The sequence below is a fragment of the Candoia aspera genome, chromosome 8, assembly GCF_035149785.1.
Source record: "Candoia aspera isolate rCanAsp1 chromosome 8, rCanAsp1.hap2, whole genome shotgun sequence".
Taxonomy (NCBI): domain Eukaryota; kingdom Metazoa; phylum Chordata; class Lepidosauria; order Squamata; family Boidae; genus Candoia; species Candoia aspera.
The window spans coordinates 13,352,608-13,376,363 of record NC_086160.1 but is presented as its reverse complement, the minus strand read 5'-3'; the positions used below and the strand labels follow the sequence as shown (position 1 = coordinate 13,376,363).

Sequence of the window (23,756 nt, the reverse complement as noted above, 5' to 3'; positions counted from 1 at the left end):
AGATGGGTGGACTTCAACTCCCAGAATTCTCCAGCCAGCCATTCTGGGAGTTGAAGTCCACCCATCTTAAACTTGCCAAGCTTGACAAACACTGCTCCAGAAACTAACTCCAGTTGGTTCACAAGAACCCGGGCTCTTTGAGAGAGGGGGTTGAAAATATCCCCAAAGCTGAGAACCACCAAACCGACAGCAGGCGAGGAGCCGCCGCGCAGCAGGATTCGTTCCCCGAGGATATTTGGGAATCGCGCTCCTCCTCCGCCCCGATTTGCATTAAAAGGAAGACTTCGCGGCGGGACGGGAAGGGAAGGGAAGGGAGAAATTCTCCGGGAAAGGTCTCCGTCCGTCCCAGCCTTCCAGCCCTCCGCCTTGCAAAGAGTCGCCGCGACCACAGGACGTCGCCCTCCCGTCCTGGCTGCCCGGCTCCTGCTCGCTCGGCTTCGGGAGGAGGCGCAGGAGCGGGAGCTGCCGCCGCCGCCAGAGGCCGGAATTGTTTCCTGGGGAAAGCGCAGCAGGCTGGGAAAGCGTTTCCGGAGGCTGGCTGGAGCCCGCGATCGGGCTGGGGAGCTGCTGCTGCTGCTGCTGCTGCTGCTGCTGGCGGAGAAGGCGCGGGCGAGGCGCGAGCGGGGAGCGCGGCTCCCGGGGCGAGCCGGAGGTAAGCCCGGGGCGCGAGGGGCTCTCCGGGGCGCGCGGAAGGGCAGCGCCGGGCAGCATCCAGGCGGGCGCCTCCGGCTCCGTCCTCCCTCTGCGGGCGGCGGGGATGCCGGCTCGGGAAGGCGGCGGCCGGGGCTTTCGCGTGGCTCCCGTCGCTGCCACGCCGTGGGCAGCCGAGGGAAGGCGCGGCTGCCGCGCGGGGCTGCCCTCGGAGCGCGTTGCGGGGCGGCCGCGAAGCTGGAGCCGCCGAGGGGTGAGCCGAGCGTGGGCTCCGGACAGGGGACCGGGGCAGCTCCGGCTGTGGGGCCGCGGGGCGAGGCCGGCCGGGGCGGGGAGGCAGGGAGCCGGCAGAAAGACGAACGTGGATTTGCAGCGGGGGAATCCGGAGCTTGGCGCGGGGGGGAGGGAGGGGGGCAGGGAGGGGAACGGCTGGGCCTGTTTGGTAAGCCGCGGCGGCCCTTCCTCCCTCTCCCCCCATCATGAATGCCCCCTTTCTGCCCGGGGCATCCGCCAGCCCCTCTCTCCGGCCTTGTGGGGCTTGGCATCCCCATTGTCTCCCTTTACGCGCAGGCCGTTTTCGGTACGTGCGCCGCGGCCGCTTTCGGACTTGGAGCTCTTACTTTCCTCCGATCTTGGGGGGGGGGGGCGGGGGGCGGGCTGTTCGGGGAGGGGGCCGAAAGGCAACCCCTGGTGTTATCGCGCTGCGTCTCCCGGGGACATCCTGAGAGAGGGAGGGAGAGACGGGAGTGGCTGGACCGCGCTGCGCTGTCGGAGGAGGATTTGTGCTGGGAGGACGCAGCTTTGGCGAGCAGATGTGAGGTGGGAAGGGAAGGGAGATGGCCCTTTTCTGAAAATGCAGGCTGTTGGCCATGTGCAGAAGGGCTCCTTCGCTCGTTAACCTTCAGATCCCTGCAATCCTTTCAGCAATCTGGAGGGAAAAGGTGGGCTGCGACTGGGAATCAAGGCATTGCAGGGCAGGATGTGTCAGCTGAGTTCAGATTTACAGTAAAGGGCAAACCCATCATGAAGGCAAGGTAGATTTCACAGAAGTCACAGATGTTAAGTTTCTGGCTTCGAGATGGTAAGATCCGGGACCCGGATGGTTTTCTCTCTGGAAATGGGAAGGAAGAGTTTCTGATGGTGATGGGGGCAGAAGGAAAGCAAAAGCAAAACCACAGGCCATGTTTTAACACTTCTGCCTCATTTATAGGGCTACATAAAATCAGACGTTTTCTGAGCAGTTGGCAATATAGCATCTGCGATCGTAAAGTGAGCAAAAATAAATAGACTGAAAACCAGCACAATATAAATAGGGAGAACAGGCTGCAAAGACATTTACGCAGCAGATCTAAAGCACAGGAAGACCTTCAGGTAGATATGCTGAGGACGGCGCTGAGGCCTTCATCTAAGGCTGGACAGACTTACAGCAAACTGGCTACCCCACAGCCCTCTTTCTAGTGGACCTCCATCATATCCCAGGAGGCATTTCTGTTGTTTTAATGTTCGGGTGGTTTTATGCCTTGCTTTTGAATCTGCTGTGTATATTTGTGTGTGACTTTGGGCAGAAAGGGCTGTTCAAAAATAGTAAGAACAAACAATAAAGTAATGCAAAGGGATATGAATAGCTTGACCAGCGTCAGTGTTTGTTTTAAAAAGTTCCGTAAGTAACTTTAGATGTTACTTATGTTTGGATGTTTCCTGTTGTTCATTGATTAATAATATCTGATTCCACCCATTCCTCCCCAAAACCTGGCTGCGACACAGCATTTTGAGGGAAGTCCTTGTCATCAGATATTTTTATTGCTGCTGTTTTTTCTGGATGGGGCTGATTTTGTTGGTATTTGGTGTCTGTAACAGGCATTATGTACATTGCACAAATATTAAGTAAATAGGCTTAAAATATGTCTATATAGTTTTTTTCCCCCTTGGGATTTAAGGACTATCTGTGGACTGTAACAAGCCATGATTCTCCAGGCAGCAGCTGGACTTACCCATTGTGCTAAGCTATAATGCATAACTAACAAACCATGATGGCCACATTCGCATGGTATGCTAAACATATAGTGGTTTGGCTTAGCATGTCATCCAGTCCCATGTACATGGTCATTTTGTGGTTAGATGAGAGGCTGTTAATCATAGGGTTACATAGCAGAAAACCATGCTATGACTTAGCAGGCATACTTTCCTGAGAGCAGGCTCTGCTGAAGTTATTATGATCTCCTTCAGAGGAAATATGTTTAGCACACCTCTGTACGCATGGTCTCACCCCTAAGTAATTTAAATAAAAGATCACTGTCACAGCAGCCCCACCATTCAATTCCGATGAAATCAAGAACGGCAAGAATTGTTTAAGATGGGGGAAACAGAAGTTGTATGCATTAGTCCTCATTTTAGAATAAGAGTGGGTAACTCATGGCCCCTAAATACAGTTTGGTGGCTTCTGGATCTTCCTTTCCTTAGGATCAGTGATAATTGTTTGTGTGGTCTTTTGCCATTTTGAAACAAGAAACTTATTATTATTTTTATTATTATTAATCGTATTTATATAGCCACCCATCTCAAATAAAAGTGATTCTGGGTGGCATACAGCACTTATTTAAAAATAGTAAATGCATAAAAACAATCACAGTTAAAAATAACTCTAATTCTACTGTGGAGGTCTAGACGTGGATTAATATAACTAAAAAAAATGACAGACTTCCTGTACTGCAAGAAATCAAAACACAAATTCCACTCATGCTGTAGAAAAAAAGGGAAAAAACCTTTGCTTGCAAATTATTATCATTATTGTGACTTATATGGCTGACAAATGGGAAATACTCAAGGCTGCTTACATTAAAATCTCTGAGAAAACAATCAGAATGCAAAAAGTCATAAATTTTATCCTAGTTTCATTATGGCTGCATCTGCACACTAAGCATTGCCAGTCTGTGCTCAACGGATCTCTGATTTACTGATTTAACCCAGTTGCCTGAGTCTTAGACTCACCCAGCATAAGCAGGACACGTAAAGCATATTGGGCAAACCCATTAATTCAGCCAGTCGTGTGTGAGAGAGGGGCTGCTATAACACAGTCATGTTGTGTGAATCCTGAAACCGAGCCCTACCTGTTCAGTCGTCCAAGGAAACAAGACAGAAATGCAGAGCAGCCAAGACGTCAAATGGTAAGAAGTACAATCAATGCCTGGGGATGCAGGACTGATGGGCTGTGATGTCCACGCCGTGCCCAATGCTATCTGCCTGGCCAGTCAAGAAGACATCTTGATGTTTTGCCAGTGTTTTTGTGGTGTAGGAAACACCTGACAGGACTGGAGGAAATGCCCAGGGTTCTACATTCCAGTTAGCATGATTGTGAGGAGCTGGGACTGGATTGTGTCTGAATGGGTTAAATATAATGAAAGCATTATGATACATTCCTGCATGGACTTCCCCGGGGAATGAGCCTCATTTGCCTCAACGGTGGCATTTGTACAGAATAATGAATCAGAATTTGAACCCAGGTAGATAACTGGAAATTCAGTTGCATCAACAGGAAGATGATTCACTGGTCTAAATAAGATTGGGTTCACATAACATGCTACATCATGAGATGCTGAAAACAACCACAATGGGCTGGGTTCACACAGCATGCTAAGCCATAAAACCAAGGTTTACAAATCACACTGGCTAAATTCCTCCAAAATGCTTAGCAGACAGGCAGTATATCGCCTTTGCCTATTTTCCAGAGCTTGCTCAGCAAGCTCCTTTTGTATGAGGTTCTCTTCATTGCTGCTAAAAGAATTACAAGGATCACACCATGACCCTTGGAAGAGTTGATGTGGATAGCTTCTCTCGTAGGAGTCCAGCATCTGTTAAAGCTTATTCTTGGGTCATACAATTTTCACATTGTTGAGGATATCTTGGGACAACTGGATTTGAAGAGTAATTAATGGCCCAATCCATAACTTTGCAGGATCAGGAAAATTCTTGGCTTGGCCTTGTCACCTCATGGTTGGACTGCTGCAATCTTTATCAGGCTGCCCTTGAAGATCATCTGGAAACTTAAACTGGTTCAGCACCTGGCTGCTTGGATAGTTATGGGCACACCTGAATTTGTCTATGTTACATCCTTACCTTGGGAGATTCATTGGCTGCCAGTTGCCTCTTGCATGCAGTTCAAGAAGCTAGTTGCTGTAACGATCAGTATGCACGAGCATTCACTCAATGACAGTTCAGAGACTTGCGCTCTTTTAATTGTTTTAATGAAGCAAAGCATCCGATGCACAATCAAAGTTGCGAATGGCTTTTTCCTGCTTGTTCTACAGTTTAAATTCAAAAAGCCTCTAATTCCCCCCTTACTACCCACAAAGGCATGTGCCCCCTCCCTGCACCAGCAGATGGCCTGGATGGTATATGGCCGGATGACCTTGGACCATAAACACCTAGCCCAAACAAAATGATTCACACTCTAGTCCAGCTCCTGCTCCTGCTCCCTGCTGGCGACTCGTAGTCTGCTGACACGGATTTGATGAAGATGGATGCAATTCCGATAAGGTGTTCTGGGAACATCTGATCGGGGAGTCTGACAGTTGCTTCTTTAAAACCTTACATGGCTCAGGGCCTAGATATCTTCAAAACTGCCTGCTCTGGAAGGGATCTGCCCATCCAGTAAGGCCAGGGAGAGAAGGCCTACTTAGGGTTCCATCCCCAAGGGAGTTCTACCAGTAGGGACCTCATAATTGGGTCTTCTCACTGGGAACTCCGTCCTGGGTAACAGCTTGCTCTTGTATATATGGACTGCCTTCATGGGTTAACAGCAGAAATCCACCTTTATGGATTTCTGCAGGGCTGTGAAAACATTGCTGTTTGAAAGAACATTTGGGGGACATAAGAAATAAACTTCACTGCCATAAAAACTGTTTTGCAATTGAATATAGGGTCTCCCACCTGCCTGACCTTCTCGATCCCCTGGTCTTATTAAGAGATTGGAGCCTTTTGGCCTATGCAGTTCTCTTGCAATGGTTGAAGATGGAAAGTTTCAGTGCGTTTAGCCCAGAGTCTTCCTTGGGGGGAGTTAAAGAAAACGTTAGGATGGTGCCTAAGACCATGTGGATACCATCTTGACACCCCTTTTTTGTCAAGGAGTTACTTGACAAAACTGTCCCCTTCAACCACTGTATTCCCCTGGAAAGCCTGGTTGGGTTCACACATCCAAAGCCACAGTGCTGTTAATCGTGTCTTCTTGAATAAGATGCAGTTGGCTGAGTCCACACAGCACGCTAGGCTAAAACTTCTGTGGTGTAGGATGTTACATGAAACAGGTTTGTAAGACAGCAGGCCTTGCAGATGTCTGGATGTCTTCTATGAGCCAAGTTTCCTGAGGCTGAGATAATGGGGAGTTTGTGAAAAATAACACGTAAGGTGGTGGCTGATAGTCATCCCTGGTCCCTGATTTATATTCTCCAAGATCAATTTGTGCACTAAATTTTGTGATTGATTTAGGAGTCAACTTTAAACAAAAAAAGGAAAGGAAATAGAAAAAAAAATCAAGCTAGGTCATATTAGGATATGCCTTATGTGAATTTTGTTTTGAATTTTAATTGCATCCATTGTATTATGTTTTGTACTCAAGGATTTGGTTTTTGTTTTGTTTTGTTGTAAGATGCCCTGTGTTTTGGAGTAAGCAGAAAGGCCTGGTATAAATGAAATAAAAATAAAATGAATATACCAAAAGGCAGCAAAGCCATTTCAGGCACTGGGAATGCTGGAAGTTCACCATCTCCCAGACAAGTTGTGTGTTGCAAGGAAGACAGAAAGGAGGAAGGGTGATTTTGACAGCCTGCAGCTCACACTGTTGCTTTTTGCGTGAAAAACAGGAAAGCAGAAGGCTGGAGAGGTGACTAATCTTCTAGTTTCCATCCTTAGAGGAAATGCATAGGGTGGGACCAGTCTTCCCTGGAAGATCTTAAAGCCAGACCACATGTATAGCATGTTGGAAGTCTTACCTTTCTGGATTTTTTGCATGTTACGAGGTGTTATTGTGAGCTGCTGAGAATTGTTCAGCTGGGGTAGGATAATATACAATATTGATATTGTGTTATTCTGTAAGTTGTGTTGCTGAAGAATCCAGTGGTAGTTCGGAATAATGTTTCTCAACCTTGACAAGTTTAAGCTGTGTGGACTTCAACTCCCAGAATTGCCCAGCCATGCTGGCTGGGCAATTCTGGGAGTTGAAGTCCACACAGCTTAAACTTGTCAAGGTTGAGAAGCACTGGTTTAGAGTACGGTGAGTATTCACAGCTGATAGACCATATAGTGTTTGCACATTCTTCTGTTACTTTTTTATTGACATCTTTTTCACTTCCGGTGGTGCCTGAGTAGGTTATGTATATAATTGATTAATGAAAGTATTTCAGTGTTGTTGTTTTTTAAAAAAGGAAATAAGATGAATCAATGAGGATCTGAGCCCCCAGGCCAACATAACCCTTTTGTTCTCATTACTGACTTGGTTCACCAAGTGTTAAACCATAGTCGAACCATGATTGTTGGGTAAGCCACCCATGGCTGGATTCATTAATTGCGTGAAGAAATCAACCACGTTCTGACTATGTACAATGTATGCCAAACATTATTTCCTGACCGTAATTCCTGGAATGTGATCTGTTTGCTATCTGTTGCATTATTTCTATGGAGACCAGGTCCCAAACTCAAGGCGCAGGTGTCATCTATTCCCTGTGGTTCATGTTTTCATTAGCTCATCACCTGTGTCCTACCTCCACCAAAGCTTTGGATTTGTTTGGGAAAATCCTATCAAGCTGAATACACCCTCAACAATCCAGATAGGAAGTATAGTAATAGCACATCTTCAGAGGAGAAGGATGCTTCCATGGGATAAGCCTGTTGTATGAAAATCACAATCAAATTTGGGTCATCTGACTTCAGCTTAAAGTAATGCAAAGGCTTGCTTAAGCTGGCTAGCTTGTCTTAGAAGGGTCAGTTGTTTGGGATTAGACTCAGGCACACTTGTCAAAGTACAGAGGATTTTACTGCTGGAATGTACTCAATATTGGCTGGGATCAGTCATAATTAGTTTGTTTGATTTTCCAAGCCAGGTGTGAATCCAGACATTATAAAACTGTCAGGATTTGGCAGTAAATCTCAGTCCCTCATCTTCCCACTGCTTAAATTGCTTATAGACTCGGTCTCAGCTGAAGTTTCTTGGAAAATCATTTCTGCAAACTAGAATTAAGCCACATTAAATAGTTGATTGCCCCCTAAGCATGTAGAGTAGGTGAAGTTCTACTTTTTTCCCCATGGCGGTTTAAACCCACTGCTGATGCTACGCACCTTTCCATGCATTTACAAGTTCTTGGCCCTCTATTTCACAGCCCAGAAGCTGAACAATTACTGGTTGTTGACCTAATTGACATCTCTGTCCTTGGAACGGCTGGCTTTCAGTTTATCTTTCAAATTATTATTTATAGTTGCATGATGTTTGTGTCCAGCTTGTGATATCAAGTGTGTTCTGATACCTGCCATTCACAGCTGATATTTCATGTTCACAACGTTACCTACCTCGTTTATATTCAGTGTGATCTGTAATTTGTTTCTTTATGCCATTTTTTGTGTGCAGTTCATCAGTGAAGTTTAGCCTATGGAGTAGATTTTGTGGCTTAATAAAAAAAAAGCATGTTATATGCACAGTTGCTTTCAGAAATAATTTGAAGCAATCAAAGCCGTTAATAGAAAATTCAGAATAGCTCCAGGGCATTTTGTGGGTATAAAAGTATACCTTGCTAATTACAAGATTTGATCTAGAAACCTGCTCAACTTTCCCCCCATCCATTTTTAACTAGCATTCCCAATAGAGGATATGATCTTACGGAGCAATTAAACCTATAGATGTAATTTCTGCTTTTAACTTCTCATTCTCTTTTACAAATTTTAACAGCATTCTGTTAAAAGGATTATGGCTTTTTTTTAATGAACCTTTCTTAACATGATCCCTCTGAATTTAGAGGGTGGGGAATTTGTTTTATTGTGGCTTGGAGACCTAGCACAGTTTTAAAAAAGCCTCATGCTTTTAACAATTGCATAAAAGTTAACCAGTGCTCAAAACTAACAAAAGCAGGAGACTTGGATCCAATTTAAGTTTGGTTGAAATCAAAGTGATTGGTCCTGTATGCATGACATGATAAACCCCCATCTACTCAGTTAACTCAGGGCTCTGGGTGTGTGTGTGTGTGTGGGGTATGTGTGTTATGTAAACAATGGTTCATACCAGTGAGAAAAGGCTTTTGATGGCCAACAGCCATGCTGAAATGTTTTATGAAGCTGAGGGTTGCAAATTGGGTGGGATTATATCACATGTTACTGGAGAAAGGGGGTTCCTTTGTTTATATCTTAGTTTAGCAAAACATGGTTTAGTGTAGCATGCAAGCCCAATTATGAGTTCAATTTATTGGTAAAAGTAATTACATATTATACATATAGCTATAATATTATTATATATAAATATATATATATATATATAATATTACAGCTACTATAGGAACCATATTCTGAGTATATGCAGCAGGCTGTATTCACACAGCAAGCTAAATTATGATTGGCTTAACCATGATTTATTATATAAAGTATTATCAATTTGTTTCTTGCATTACACTGAATCCTCAAAACTGGTTCCCAAATCACATTGACTGGATTCTCATAGTACATTAAGCGGTATTATGTGAACTGAACCATAGCAAAGTGTGCTAGAAATACCTCTCATGTTCATCCATCATTAAACACATGGGTTGCTTATAATGAAAGTTGAGGGGCATCGGCTGAGTTCACGTTGTATGAAACCAAGGCAAGCAAAGAACATTGTTACATGAACCACTGAAATTGATAAATTGGGTTAATGGCTTAGGGTGATGTGTGAGCTCTACCCATTGTGGTTTATTCAATAAACTATGGTTAGTGAGGGACGCGGTGGCGCTGCGGGTTAAACCGCTGAGCTGTCGATCGGAAGGTCGGCGGTTCAAAACCGTGCGACGGGGTGAGCTCCCGTTGCTAGTCCCAGCTCCTGCTCACCTAGCAGTTCGAAAACATGCAAATGTGAGTAGATCAATAGGTACCGCTTCGGCGGGAAGGTAACGGCGTTCCGAGTCGTCATGCTGGCCACATGACCCGGAAGTGTCTATGACAACGCCGGCTCCAAGGCTTAGAAACGGAGATGAGCACCGCCCCCTAGAGTCGGATTCGACTGGACTTTACGTCAAGGGAAACCTTTACCTTTACTATGGTTAGTGAAGGTATAGTTTGGAATGAAGGTATGAATGCAGCCACCGGCAAGCTTGAAAATTATCCACTTTCCATCTAAATTCAATTAATTTTTGCTGAAATGGCCAATACATCTGTGTGCAAACCGTATGTAATGTTATATATGTGGTCTGTAGTGTGCAGAGTTGTGTTTGAATATATGCAAATCATGCATGATGCCAAGCAAGAGTCAGTTATTTATTTATTTATTTTTCAAATTTCTATCACTGCCCATCTCCATCTACTTAGTGTTCTGGTGCCAGCTGATCTAGCAAACCACAGACAGGTTCTGTTTGCCAAAAAGGTGCCATCCTGGACAGTGTCCTAGCCCTCTTTATGATGACTAGTTGGGCAGCAGACACTTCCTGGTTTTTCCAGCCAACATTTTCACCATGTGAGCCAGAGGCCATGATTTATAAACCTCAAAGACTGGCTTCAAACAACATGCCAAGCCAAGATCAAACTAAACACATTATGACTTTGATGTGTAAGCATCAAAAGTGGGGGTATATTTCTAAATAGTATCTGTTCCATTATTGATTATTGTCGGCGGGGTGAGCTCCCGTTGCTAGTCCCAGCTCCTGCTCACCTAGCAGTTCGAAAACATGCAAATGTGAGTAGATTAATAGGTACCGCTTCGGCAGGAAGGTAACGGCGTTCCGTGTCGTCATGCTGGCCACATGACCCGGAAGTGTCCTATGGACAACGCCGGCTCTAAGGCTTAGAAACGGAGATGAGCACCGCCCCCTAGAGTCGGACACGACTGAACTTTACGTCAAGGGAAACCTTTACCTTTACCTACCCTGCCCCCAATTCCTTTGATCTGTTTTACAGATGTTGTACATACTTTCTTGTCAGATGTTTATGGCTCAGTTTACCATGAGGCAAGATAACCACAATAACTTAGACACCAGGTTGTAGAATCAGTGATCTGGCTGGGGCAGCGTTCATTACCAATCCTGGGTAAAGCTTGGCATAAAAGAACTGTTTTTCTTTGCCAGATAATGCTGTCAGTGCAAATTCTTGCTGAATGTTGTTTCTCCCAAGTGCTGGCAGTTAGCTAATACACACCAGCTTATTGACAAAGCAAAGGTTAACTTCTGTAATGTCCAAGGAACTCTTGGAATTAAGTGCCCTGGGGATAGGAATTTTCATTTTCTGTGTGATGAGTTGGCTTGGGCAATGTTGTTTTTGGTGATGGTTTTAATGGTACTGTAAGATCTCTGAATACGCCCACATGCTCTTCTAAATTGGCAGTGACAGAAATATTGCCCAGAGCACATTACACTGTTGGAGGAGGAGGAGGCAATTTCAAGGTATTTTAATGCACTGAGAGAGAAGGTGATTTTTCTGATGATCATGTTTCCATTAACAATTGGATTACTACTTAATGCATAATGTAGTTTTTATTCTACAGTATTTAATGCAAAAAGGAAGAAGAATACATGCAAAAGCATACTAGGTTATTTACAAAAGATACCATTCATGCTAATTGGTAAAATACATTATTAATCCTTGAGCATATAAAATTAATATGCATCAGCTTTTCCATTTCATCAATTGGTACCAGTTCATAAACCGAAAGTGAGGCCTCGCCTATGGTCCAAGATTATAAATCTGGATTAATTCTGTCTTTTTCAATGTAGAATAATGGTCTTCTTTGCTGTCTCCCATGCATAAGAAATCCATAATTCTTCCCATAATGTTGAATTCCAAATTGTTGATACATAATTCAAAGCACATTCATGTCCTTAAAGGATATTGATCTTTGCTAAACTATATTAACCATTTCATGAATATCAAACCAAAATGGAATATTAATTAGGCAAGCCTAATTCTATCTTTCTTTTACTCTTAACGTAGAATTTTTTTAAAAAAATCATAGAGTTGGAAGAGACTTTGGAGGTCATTTCTGCTACAGAGTTGGGAGGACCTCTGAGGACATTACAGTATTTGGGCAGAGTCTGCTGTGGAGAGCAGGACATCGCCTTGTGTTGCCATCTGAGATTCTTTTGATCTTATGGAGCTGAGGAAATGGATAGAGTTGCTTAAACTCTGACACCGGAGGGCTTGATCTATGTTCTTCCTGGCCTGGGGAGATGTGAACGGCTCCAAGGATTAGTCAGCACTTCTCTGGGAAGGGTATAATGCATCCTTGCTGTACATTCATCCAGAGGTTTTTTTATTTTTTTCCCACAACTTTGGCCAACTTTCCAACTTTTCTATCCTTACAAGGGTAGTTGAGAATGTGGAAGCAAATCAACTACAGAAAATCCTAGCTGAAACATTGCATTCTTTTCATTCATGACTCATACCTGGTTGTGGGAAAGAAATAGCATTGGTTGCTCTTGTTGGGACCTCAGTTGGAGGAGTGCACGCTCTTGGTCCTCTTAAATCTCTCAGCAGTGTTCAGTACCATCAACCATGATGTTTTTCTGACCCCCTGAAAAGGATGGGAGTTGGGGGCACCATTTTATGATGGTTGCAGTCCTTTCTTAGAGGGTGCTCCCACTCACTGTTTTGGGTGAGGGGGACATAGTGCTTGAGCTCTTGGGAATACCACTGTGGGTCTTGGTGCTTTTGCCTGTATTAAGAATATCCAAATGAAAACTCTAAATGAAGACTCTGGGGAAGGTCGTTGACATCCAGTTTTACATCACCATTTTGGGCCAAGTTGGAGATGCTGTCAAAGTCCTGAATTGGTGCTTGGAGACTGGAAAGGTCTGAATGGGGCAAAACAACTTGTTTTGTCACTAGACATCAAATCGGTTTTGTAACAAAACCAGCTCTGGATGAGGCCGCATTCCCCCTCATGCCCAGGAGAGCAGGGAGCTCTCCTGGTTTCATGGCCCCTGCTTAAACAGCAGGTGGAAGCCAGGGCCATGGGGGCCTTTGCCCAGTTTTGGCTGGTGGGACAGTTATGACCCTAGCTGGACCAAGGTGTCCTGGCAGCCCTTTCCCTGTTTTTTAAGTATCTGTTAGAAACCATAGGGAAAGATCATATTTCCACTTGGGTTATAGTATTATTGGTAGAGTGATGATACTCAATTGCCACCCTAAACCAAGGAAGAGATACAGCAGAAGTCCTGAGCTAGCGTTTGGGATGAACTGCATGGGAGTGAACGCTATTAGGCTGTTTGTCCAGAAGCCCTGTGGATCTGGGTAGGGGTACACACCCCCAAAGGAGCAAGCTCACAATGTGGGGATTCTCTGGACTCATGGCTCCTGCTGGTTCGGCAGAATCTTTGCCCAGTTATGACTGTGCATCAGTTGTTGCTTTTTCTGGAGCACGAGGGTCTGGCAACAGTGACTCATGTCCTCATCATCTTGGGTCTAGCTTACTGCAATTTGCTTTACAAGCGCCTTCCCTTGGAAACTATTTGGAAGCTACAGCTGGTGCAAAACACAGTTGCCTAATATGTAGAGCCATTAGAGCAGAATACCATCTGTACTTTAGAAGCTGTACTGGTTGACAGTTTGCTTTTGAGTCCAACTTAAGGTGTGATCAGAACCTATAAAACCCTGTATGTCCTACTGAAGATTACCCTCCGTATGTCATGAGAGAAGTGGAAGCTCGTAAACAGACCTTCTCAATGGTTGCTCAGCCTTATGGAGTAACTTCTCCTCTGAGGCCAGGTTGGCTCCTCCTCGTTTACTCTTTCAGAAGCTGGTTAAAAACTTGCCCTTCTGCTGCTGAGGTTTTGGGGAGTAAGTGGCAATATTTGGGGCTGCTGTTCTGCCAGTTTTTAGTGTTGTGATTTTATTGCTTGTGGTTTCGTCTTTTTATTGTGGATTTTTGGACTGCGATTTTTGGGCTACTCAGAGTGTTTTGACTGGGGCAGCATACAATTAAATGTATTCAGGGAAGAGGCTTAAACTGCGGAATATCCTGGCTGGGTTCACCTGTCCCACAAAGATATACTTTGGCTTAGCATGTTGTGTGAACCAAACCCCTAGCTGCTGGTTTATAATTCAGGGGGTTCTGTAAACCCAGACAATTAATTCAGTACAGTATCCTGTCGTTTGGTTAGGGATGGGCAAGCATATTGTGAGGACCTAAGTAATGTGTTTTGTTTGGATTTAGCTTAGTGTGTCAAGTTAAGGACTGTCAGATGTACGTGCTGATATGTTTCCGTGTAAAATCAAAACCATCTTTGTGAGGTGGAAGGTAACTAGCAATTCCATTAAATGCATGCTTTCTTGAAAATGAGCCCCATTGAAATGAATGGTACTTTCAGCTAAGGTTTTTTATCACACATTCATTCTTCCCTTTTCACTGAGTTTTGATATTGTAGATACTGTCTTTCCTTGGTAACAACCATCACCACTGTGCGGTTTTTCCCATCAGTGCCTGTTGGAAAACAATACATTAAGGAGGTAAAAATGCAACAGCTGCAGACTTGCTTTATGAGTGCTAATTCTAGGTACCTTTGGTCCAGAAGCAACTGGAGATGTTCCTTCGTGGAAATGTTAACAGGATTCTGTGTATATGCACACTGAAAGCTGGTTAAACGTGCCTAAATTGACTGACGTGCTCCCATTCAGAGCAAAAAAAGCTAATTTTAGCTGGATTTGGCCCAAACATCTTCTGATGCTTTAGTCCATTCTTACCTTGATTCTTAGCTTGCTCTTGAATTTGCTTTCAGTATTATGATTTTTCTTTTCATTTTCCGAGGAAGAAAACTGTACTGTTTGCTTAACTTGCAGAATCGCAGCTGCGGTCCCATCATTTTCCTCCTGCTTTCATTCTCCAATTCTTCACCTCCTTTCTGGTCTCTTGTCTGCAAGTTGAGCAAAATGCTGGGCTTGATAAAACTGGGGCAGCTGCCCATCTGATCTGCTTCTCCCAAGCAGACTTTGGTGTGCTAGCTCCTTGTGCTCTGCCAGTGAGAAGTAGATGAGCTGTGAAGGTTCACTGAGCTACATCTATTTTTGGTTTCACAAATTCCAGACTTTGCCTGCTTGTTTTGGCACCAGCCACTCAGCAGCACTTCCTCTCTGCTTGCCTTGGACTGCTGATGTGCACGGACAATCTGTGCTGTGCTTGGCTTGAGGATAAATGTATAAAAAGCCTCTGATGGAGGTTCAGTTTTTCAGGAATCTTTGAGACCTGAAGTCAAGCAATGAGTTATATTCTTTGTCACACATGATGGGGTAAGCTGAAAAATGAAGAACATACTCGAAACTGAAGGCTGTCTTTAACAGAGGTTAGAGCCATCTGTTTTCTTCTTGGTGCAGGGAGATTCTGATTGCTCATTTTTTTAAAGTAATGCATTACAAGTAATTTTTCAGAATTTGCGATATTAGTTGGTGAATTGTTATGATTGCTCAAAAGAGTTCCATTAGTTTGGTTACCTAAATGGTGTAAATCCTTTTAAACATTTTTGTTTTGTTTTGTTTTGTTTTGTTTCCATAGCATTGGCAGTAAAAACCGGTGTATGTCAACTCAGAAGAAAGGCCCTTAGAGTTTGGTGGGGCTTACTCCCAGGAAGGTGAATTTTGGACCTTAGGTTTATCTTCTGTTGCAGCCCAGTTATTTGTCATCAGCTGCTTTTAAGACTACCTTGGAAGAATGGCCTACAAATTTTTGAAATAAATAAGCAAAATAAGTGTTTTCAGTGGCATGTAAATTCAGTTAAAAGCAGGGAATCAATGCTTCAGATGCAAGAGAAATTGTAGCTGCAGGAGAATTTGCAAGTTAAAAAAGGCACCTTTGAAGAAAGACATGCCTGCTTAAATTAAAGGTTATCTACTTTTATAAGAGTGCATTTTCTAAAACATCTTCACTCCAGGTTTAGGGGTTGGTTTGTTCTGCATCATGCCTGGCTGCAGTTCTAATAGGAACCACAAGCCCCTATTAAATGTTATGCATCTTGTGATGAGAGCAGCTTTAATTTTTATAGATGCTAACAGAAAAGAATGAGCACTAGTTTTCTGATCTTACTTCTTTTTTTAAAGAAGATGGTACTAGTAGAGTCAGTAACTCTGTAACTTAAGGAATTCTGAAAATCCTACGTTCTTTTCAGACTTCTTGGAGCGATGAGTTTCTTTTCAGACATAATATTGTACAGTGAATCCACGTCAGCCTCGTATGTGCATTTGACTTCTTTGTAGTTTTTAGTTTGTTGTTACAAGGGCAAAAAATGTCCACTACATTGCATATTTCATTCATTATTCTCATGCTCTTCCTTATTTCCTCTTCTCACCGCTCAGCCATCATAAGCTCTTTTGGTTGAAAGACTTTGGATTTTTTTGCTTGTCTTCCTTTGAAAAATGCCAGTGATTATTAATGCTATAGACTCTGTTATGCTTCCTCTCAGCCTCCAAATATTGTGCGTTGCAATCAATGTATATTGTAGGAAATATGAAAAGAAAAACCACTGACTAAGTACAGAACCAAAAAGTTGAAAGGAACCCTGGTGGTTATGTCGTTGAGCCCATTGTCCAGTGATGGATCTAGAATGCAGGATCCAAAGCTTTTTAATTTTTTTTTAAAATCGTAAAATATATTAACGCAACCCTACATTCCCAATGGCTAGAAAAAAAATTAGGGATTATACAGTGGGAAAACCCCCACTAAATATATTAGTGATTACAATAAAAAAGAAAACAATTCAGAAAAAAGATCCAGATAGTAACAATAAATAATTATATAAAGTTATTTCAGTCCCTACGCTTATCAGTAAATCTATACCATATAGCAATGTATTGCATCATCTTTTCACTTTTAGAACACAGAGACTTTTCAAAAGATAGATAACAAAGGTATATCCTGGTGCTTCAAGAGATGACAAATTTCATGTTTTAGGAATGTAGTTCAACATCACATTGAGATCCTCAGCTGTAATGGAATGCAGAATGCCAAGTATTGGGACTAGACCTAGGGAGACCCATGTTTTAGTCCAATCTCCATCACAGAAGCACACAGGGTGATTTTGGGCCAGTCACCTTCTCTCAACTCCACCTATATCACAGGATGGTTATTGCTGAGAAAAATAGGCAGAGAGGGCCCTCTGTATACCTCTTCTAGCTTCTGCATTAAAGTCAGGCTATAAATGTAATGACAAATATATTGCACTTGCCTATTTGTGATGTAACCAAAACAGAAGAGTTGCAAGTTGTGAGCAGTTCAGGATCAGCTGCTATTGGCACACTAGAAGTAGATGTGCAACTGTACTTCTCATCATCTGGAGATCTAGGGATATCTCATGCTTAAGTAACAGTCTGAAGACTATGAATGAGTCCTTTCAGAGGGAGCACCATTCCCTGCAGAATTGTTTGAACCCACCCCAGATATGGTTTCTCCTGACCAACAATACCTCTTGTTTTCTCTTGTTAATTTTGGATTGTTAACCAACATCTAGCTTGTGGTTATGGAACCATTCTCTACAGTTCCTTGTTTGGCATTGTTACTCTTCTCTTTTTGATGCCAAACCTAATTAAGAACAGCAGTGATGTTGGTTTGAGTTCCTGTGCTAGCAATTGTTTCATTTTCTGGGATTTTTATTGCAGTTTACTGGCCTGTTGTTTGTTTTGGCTTGGGTGGTTGCATGATCCTACCTCATGGTAGTTTATTTAACGAATTGAAATTGTAGTTTTTTTAACAAAAGATTGTTAAACCATGGCTGGGCATGAGATGGAATTCTGGGAGATGAAGTCCACATATCTTAAATTGCTTAAAATAATATAAAGTACAGATTTATATTATTCTATAGCCTTTTTCTTTTCCTCCCTGAGGTTTGTGAAAAGCCTTTAAAACCTAAGCAAATGATATAGCCATATGCTTGAATAATTATTAGGCTATCATTTCCTTTCCTTTTGTAACTAAAGCAGTTGATATTTATAGATATCAGTATGGCAATGGCATAATTGGAAACTAATTTGACTTGGAGTCAACCATGAGAAAATGCTTTCTATGCTGTCTGTTACACACCATTCTTATTTAGTTTCCTGTTTAAGAAAACATTGTTTTTAGATTATTTATGTCCTCAGGCAACTGTAAAGTACACAAGCAAAACAAACAAACAAAAAAGCATTTGACACTGATGTAAGGTCAGAATCTGGGATTGATTCAGTTTGCCTTGAAGCAAGGTGTGACCAAATCCATGGAGAGCACTCGGTCTTTTGACAGAGACTTTCTGTTACTTCGCTTTGATTTTCTAGAAATAGTGATTCTAGTAATTCTGTTGGCACTGCTGTTCTTTCCCAGAATATAGTCCAAGTACTTGGTCAGGCATTATCTTGTTTCGCTTCCGGCAATACCCGAACACCCCTCCCATTCTGCAGAGAGTTTTTGCCGAGTTTCTTTATTGAATAGCACAGCTGCCAAAGAGTGCTGTGATTCGCTTTAAAGCTAAGTTTTGACTGACTGAACAAACAATCATAAAAATCACTAACTCAGACGTTAATGGGCGGTCATGTGTGGCACCGTTGCCACATAAAGTTCAACCTGGCAGGAACTAGAGAAACTGGTATCCAAAGCATGTATCTTGCTTTAAACTGTGTTAGTTTATTTGCACCAGTTAATGGAGAATGAGGCAGAAAGAAACTGCTCTTTTGAGCAGGGAATAGAATTGCTGGGGTGGAACACTTCTGAGATTTTGCACATGATTAAACTTGGATAAAAGCACAGGACAGCTTCTTAACAATGGACAAGTATAAACAGAGACGTCTGCCATTTGGCCTGCTTCAGGATTTTGTCAGCTGATTAGAATTTGAACAGAATTAACAGAATGTGTTAATGGGATTTAGCTTTGCAGAGCAGCTGAACAGATAGATGGTTCCAGTATGGGTCAGATTGACATTTGATATTGCTGTAGAGTTCAGGAGCTATTCTCTAGCCCTGTGTTTCTCAACCTTGGCAACTTTCAGATGTGTGGACTTCAACTCCCAGAATTCCCTAGCCAGCACCCCCCCCCCATTTGTTTGAGATCCTTAATTAAAGCCCATTTTTTAGTTTTGGGCTATGTTCACAACAATACTATTGAAGCCCAGAGATTTCCTTTCTTGAAGCTGCCGTTATCATGTATTGCAAAAGGCAGGGAATACAAGAAGCAGAATATGGTTGTGTGAATCATTCAGAAGAAGCAGAAATAAAGACTGTAATGATCCAAGAAAACCAGTCATATATATGGAACAGAGAGCCCTAGATAATTGCATGCAGTTGCTTTTTCCTGCTTTTATTCCAGCATACTACTACCTGTGGATTACAGTGAATCTTGAGAAAAGAGTCACAACTTAGATGTGCAGATCAGTAATTATGTGCAGCTCTTTGCTTTATAGGAGACAATATCTTGTCTCACGTACAGAGACAAATTTAAACACAGTCCACATAGATCACATTATATCAAAGGCAAGAAGAAAGATTTTTCAGACGAGTTGCTTGGCAGAATGCTTTGGGTTGGCACATAGCACCATGTCCTTTACTCTCAGGCCTGGTTTGTTCATGCGAATGAAGCCAGTTGCCCAAACTGAATTTTATCATCATTATGTTATTTATTTCTTAGATTTATATCCCAGTGTTAGTTCAGGAGCTCAAGGTGTCATACCTCTCCTATTTTTTCCACCACATCCCTTCCATGGCTGAGGGGTCTCCCTGCTTCTAGCCCAGCACCTTAACCACTACATCATGTTAGCTCTCTTGGCCAGTGTTTTTCAGGTGGGCCAATTTATTTGATCATCAGCAAGGAATGAAATGTTGAAAAGGCTGTGCACGCTTGTTTGCTTTGGGCATGAAGCTGGCATCTTAAAGTGCTGGCAGAACTGTAAAGGCCACCCTGGTTGCTCTGCACCAGTGTTAAGCATTTTGAATGGCACTTGTTTTGTAATCTGTACTAAATTACATTGAGAAATAAATAGTTGATTTAGTGTTTACACAGTACTCTTCCTAAGTGTGTATGCATACGTTATTTATTTATTACCACTTAATCTCGCCTTCCTTCAAAGCTCTTAGGATGGTAGACATGCCTTCTGAACCATCTGCATCCTCATGAGAGAGGTCATTTTGGCTGAGCGATAGTAACCAGCCCAGAGGTTGACCTGGAACTTGAATATGGATATCTCTGGTTCACAGAGAGCACTCTGGTTGCTACACCAGCTTAACGCTGTGCATCTCAGCAGTTCTTTTATTAGCCCTTTTATTAGCCCTTTAAAGCAAGCCAGTACTAGTATCATTGAATTCAAGGAGAAGTTTGCTGTTGATTGATGTCATTCAAGGAATTAGCTTTTGACACAGTTAAGACAAAGAAATTGTGACTTCTCAGTTTTTCAATCCACTTTCTTAACCATTTTTTAGTGGAACCTCATACATTTATAGAAGGGTGGTATTATTTCCTTAGACCCTTTGAATTCACACACATGTGTGTATTTTAATGTTTGTCCTTAGGTTTTCTGATACCTGCCATTTGTTAGAATTAGGACTTTTGTAACATTTTTTTCCTCAGAAATTTATCCATCCTGGTCATTAGGGAGTAGGCTGGGTAGGGATTCCACTGAAATTCTGTCTTTCCTTTGTACACAGCATGGAAGTCAACAAGCTGTTGGAAAAAGGGAATTAGCTTTCCATTTCTCTTCTGTTAGCCTCCAGCCAAATAGCTTTTGGGGTGAAAGGTGAAAGGTCCCCTGTGCAAGCACCAAGGCATGTCCGACCCTTTGGGGGGATGCTGCTTTCGCGACATTTTTCTTGGCAGACTATAGCGGGGTGGTTTGCCATTGCCTTCCCCAGTCGTCACCTTCCCCAGCAAGCTGGGTACTCATTTTACCAACCTCGGAAGGATGGAAGGCAGAGTCGACCTGAGCCGGCTACCCGAGAATCCAGCTTCTGCTGGGATCAAACTCGGGTCGTGGGGAGAGTTTTCGGTTGCAATACTGCCGCCTACCACTCTGCTCCACACAAGGCATGTAGCTTTTGGGGTAGGCTAAAGCAAATACCTTTTGCAGAGTTACTATCATTATCTCAGAATGCATTGGGTATATGCAAAGCCAGAGTATGAGTACACTTGTCACGAAGTTTTGCTTTGTGCACTGAAAGTGGTAGCTGCAGTAAAGTCTTCCAGAAGTTGAGCTCAACTTGTAGGAACTATATGGACACATCCAGGTAGCTTTCTTGGAGCAATGTGGAACTGGTTTACCACTACTTTCTTCTGGGATGTTTTAACTTCTCAGTTTAGTTACCTGCCTGGTATTTTAGCCCATCCATGGGCAACTAGATCCAGTCCTCTTAGCTCTTGAGCCCAGATATGTGGTGATTGCTATACGTTTGTATTTAAAGTATCAATTCATTTGACAAATTAAAAAAAATATTTTTTACCAAGCCTAATGCACCAATAGAAGAGAATTTCTATAGCTCAGGGTTGAACTGTGGAATCCTTGGTGCTTTCTGAGCTTGGGTGTTTGCTTGGTTGTTTGCTTGCAGACGTTTCATTGCCCGACTAGGCAACACCTTCAGCGCACTGAAGTTGCACCTAGTGGTGCAACGAAACATCTGCAAGCAAACAGAAGCTCGGAAAGCACCAAGGACTCCCCAAGCCTAAAGCATTTTGGCAAGATGGAAGCAGAATGGACTTCCAGCTTATTTTATTTAGGAACACCAATGAAATGCTTCCAAATCCAATCTGTGAAGAACGGCACTCTGGGAATCTTAATGGGTCAAGCAGTGTGAACATGTGGATGCAGTGGTACCCTCTGTCTTTATGTCAGACTTATATGTAAAACTTCAAGAAAAGTAGATAGCAGCCTATTAGCATCATCAGAGATGATCAGGAGTCTATGCATTTGAAGAGCAGTAATATGGACTTTGGTCAGTGTGTTTCAGAAAATGAAGACATAGAGGTGGCAAGATAAACACACCCTCTGCTACTGATATTAAAGTAGACAGCCTCCAGCAATCTCCAGAGGGCACATTCAAGCAGAAACTGTCCATATCATAAAATGAGGGTCAAACTCTTTTGAAAGATCCCTGTTATTAGTCTGCTTCACTGAGAACATGAGGAAGAGGTGATGAGTGTTTTTATAGCAAGCCAAATGAAGAGTGATTTTGGTGAGTGACAGCTATAACCTTGTGAGTGACATTGCATTATTCCAGGAGTTGCAGAATGATGAATATGTTAAAGATTATAAAATTCATCTTGTCAGTTTCCATCTTTCAGCTTGGATGTAGCAGGCATATGGTTGCTAGGCAATAGCTAATGACTTGGATGAAAACAATGTATTTCATGATAAATAATGCCTTGACTTAATATTGCTGAACGACCATGGGCTCTGCCTTCTTGTATTATTAAAGGCCACGTAAAGTTGTACTTAGCTGGTGTGGTGGTTTGAGGCTATTAAGCAAGCATCTGGCAGAATATTTGGTGTGTCAGATGTGTTTAGCTGATAAATAGATACCTGGTATGAATTGATCTATGACTTTAAGATAATGGAATGGATGGACTTTGGGTGCCAGGAGTACTGGTAGAAAATCAAAATCCTTGCTACAAAAAGACTGTTTTGAGCCAAAGAGCATCTAGTCATGCTGAGTGAGGCCACTGATGGTCTGGGAAAATTCCTATCTCAAAGACTCTATGTTTAAATCAACTCTGATGCCCGTCGACTGGTTTGAGAATGCAAATTCCAGAATTCCAGGCTAGCACATCTGTAGGCTGGCAAGACTTTCCATCTTTGGGATGGCTAAAAAAGTGATATACACAATAGAAAAATAATCAATCAATTATAAGACCATCTTGAGCTATGTCAGATAGCAGTCTCCTTGATATAAGCTAGCTTTGTATGTCAGCTTCCTGTCTTTTTGCTTGTTCCAGTTTTAGTACCAAAACAAGATCCAACTGCTTAGCCAAACTCCATACTGCTTGAGCAGGATAGCCAACAGTTATGTCTTTGCTAGGGACTTGATCTGGTTTGGGATTTTTGCAGTCCCTTATCTACCCACGGTGTAGTTCGATTGTGCTACGCTTGAAAGATTTATTGTAATAGCTAGAATACCTCGTATGTAGACAGATCATTTAGTGATTTGACCTATATAGGCAAATGTTTCATTTGTGGTCTTGTATAACTTGTAGCTGAGACCTTATAACGTATCAATATCTAGCAGGGCAGAAATTGAGGACTAGACAGCCATCTTAGATGGAGACCAGTCGGTATGAACTCTGTTGAGATTTTATGTATGATTTAGTTATTGCTGTAGCATTACTGTATGCTACACAGTGTATTTACTGTGTACATTTTAAAATTTACATGTTAGCTGTGGACTTTTTGCTGTTCTATGTAATTTACCACAGAGGCTTGAACTGTGGATTTTTGTGATCTGCCCTGACTCTGTACAAATAGGGCAACATATAAATACAATAAATAAACAAACTTCTCAGCAACTTTTATTCTTTTTATTCTTTTTTTTCCCTGTTCCACAAGCAATTGGCATAGTATAACCTTGACCCAAGCCTTTCAGTATTCCCTCCCAATAAACTTTCATATGAATGAAAAATAAAATAAGAGAAGGGGAGGAAGAACAGTTCAAGAGTCTTATAAGCAGCAGGGAAGTAAGAGAAAGTTATTAATGTAAGACTTATGAAATTTGAAAGAAAATGATAAATAGGTTCACGATAGGCGTACTGATACTCTGACTTTGCATAGACCCAATGCATTCTGAGGTAATGATAGTAACTCTACAAAAGGTATTAGGTTAACCTCTCCCCAAAAGTTAGTTGGATGGGGGTTAATGTAAGAGAAATGGAAAGCTAATTCTCTTTTGCAACAGCTAAGCTGTGAATTGTTAAATGAGGGGCAGTTAGCTTGGTTCACCTATCACGCTTTGGCATAACACATGG

General features: G+C 42.5%; 1 protein-coding gene across 4 annotated transcripts in view; it reads left to right on the top strand.

Moving 5' to 3' along the window:
* The first annotated feature begins 586 nt into the window (after positions 1-586).
* APBB2 (amyloid beta precursor protein binding family B member 2) overlaps positions 587-23,756 on the top strand; it is a 183,022-nt gene continuing 159,852 nt past the window's right edge. For 2 of the 4 annotated variants that reach the window (XM_063310123.1, XM_063310122.1), the window contains exon 1: positions 588-652. The gene's annotated coding sequence lies outside the window, so the exon portion shown is untranslated. Of the gene's footprint in view, positions 653-23,756 lie in introns of all 4 variants that reach the window. The other 2 variants (XM_063310124.1, XM_063310119.1) reach the window with 2 other exon arrangements.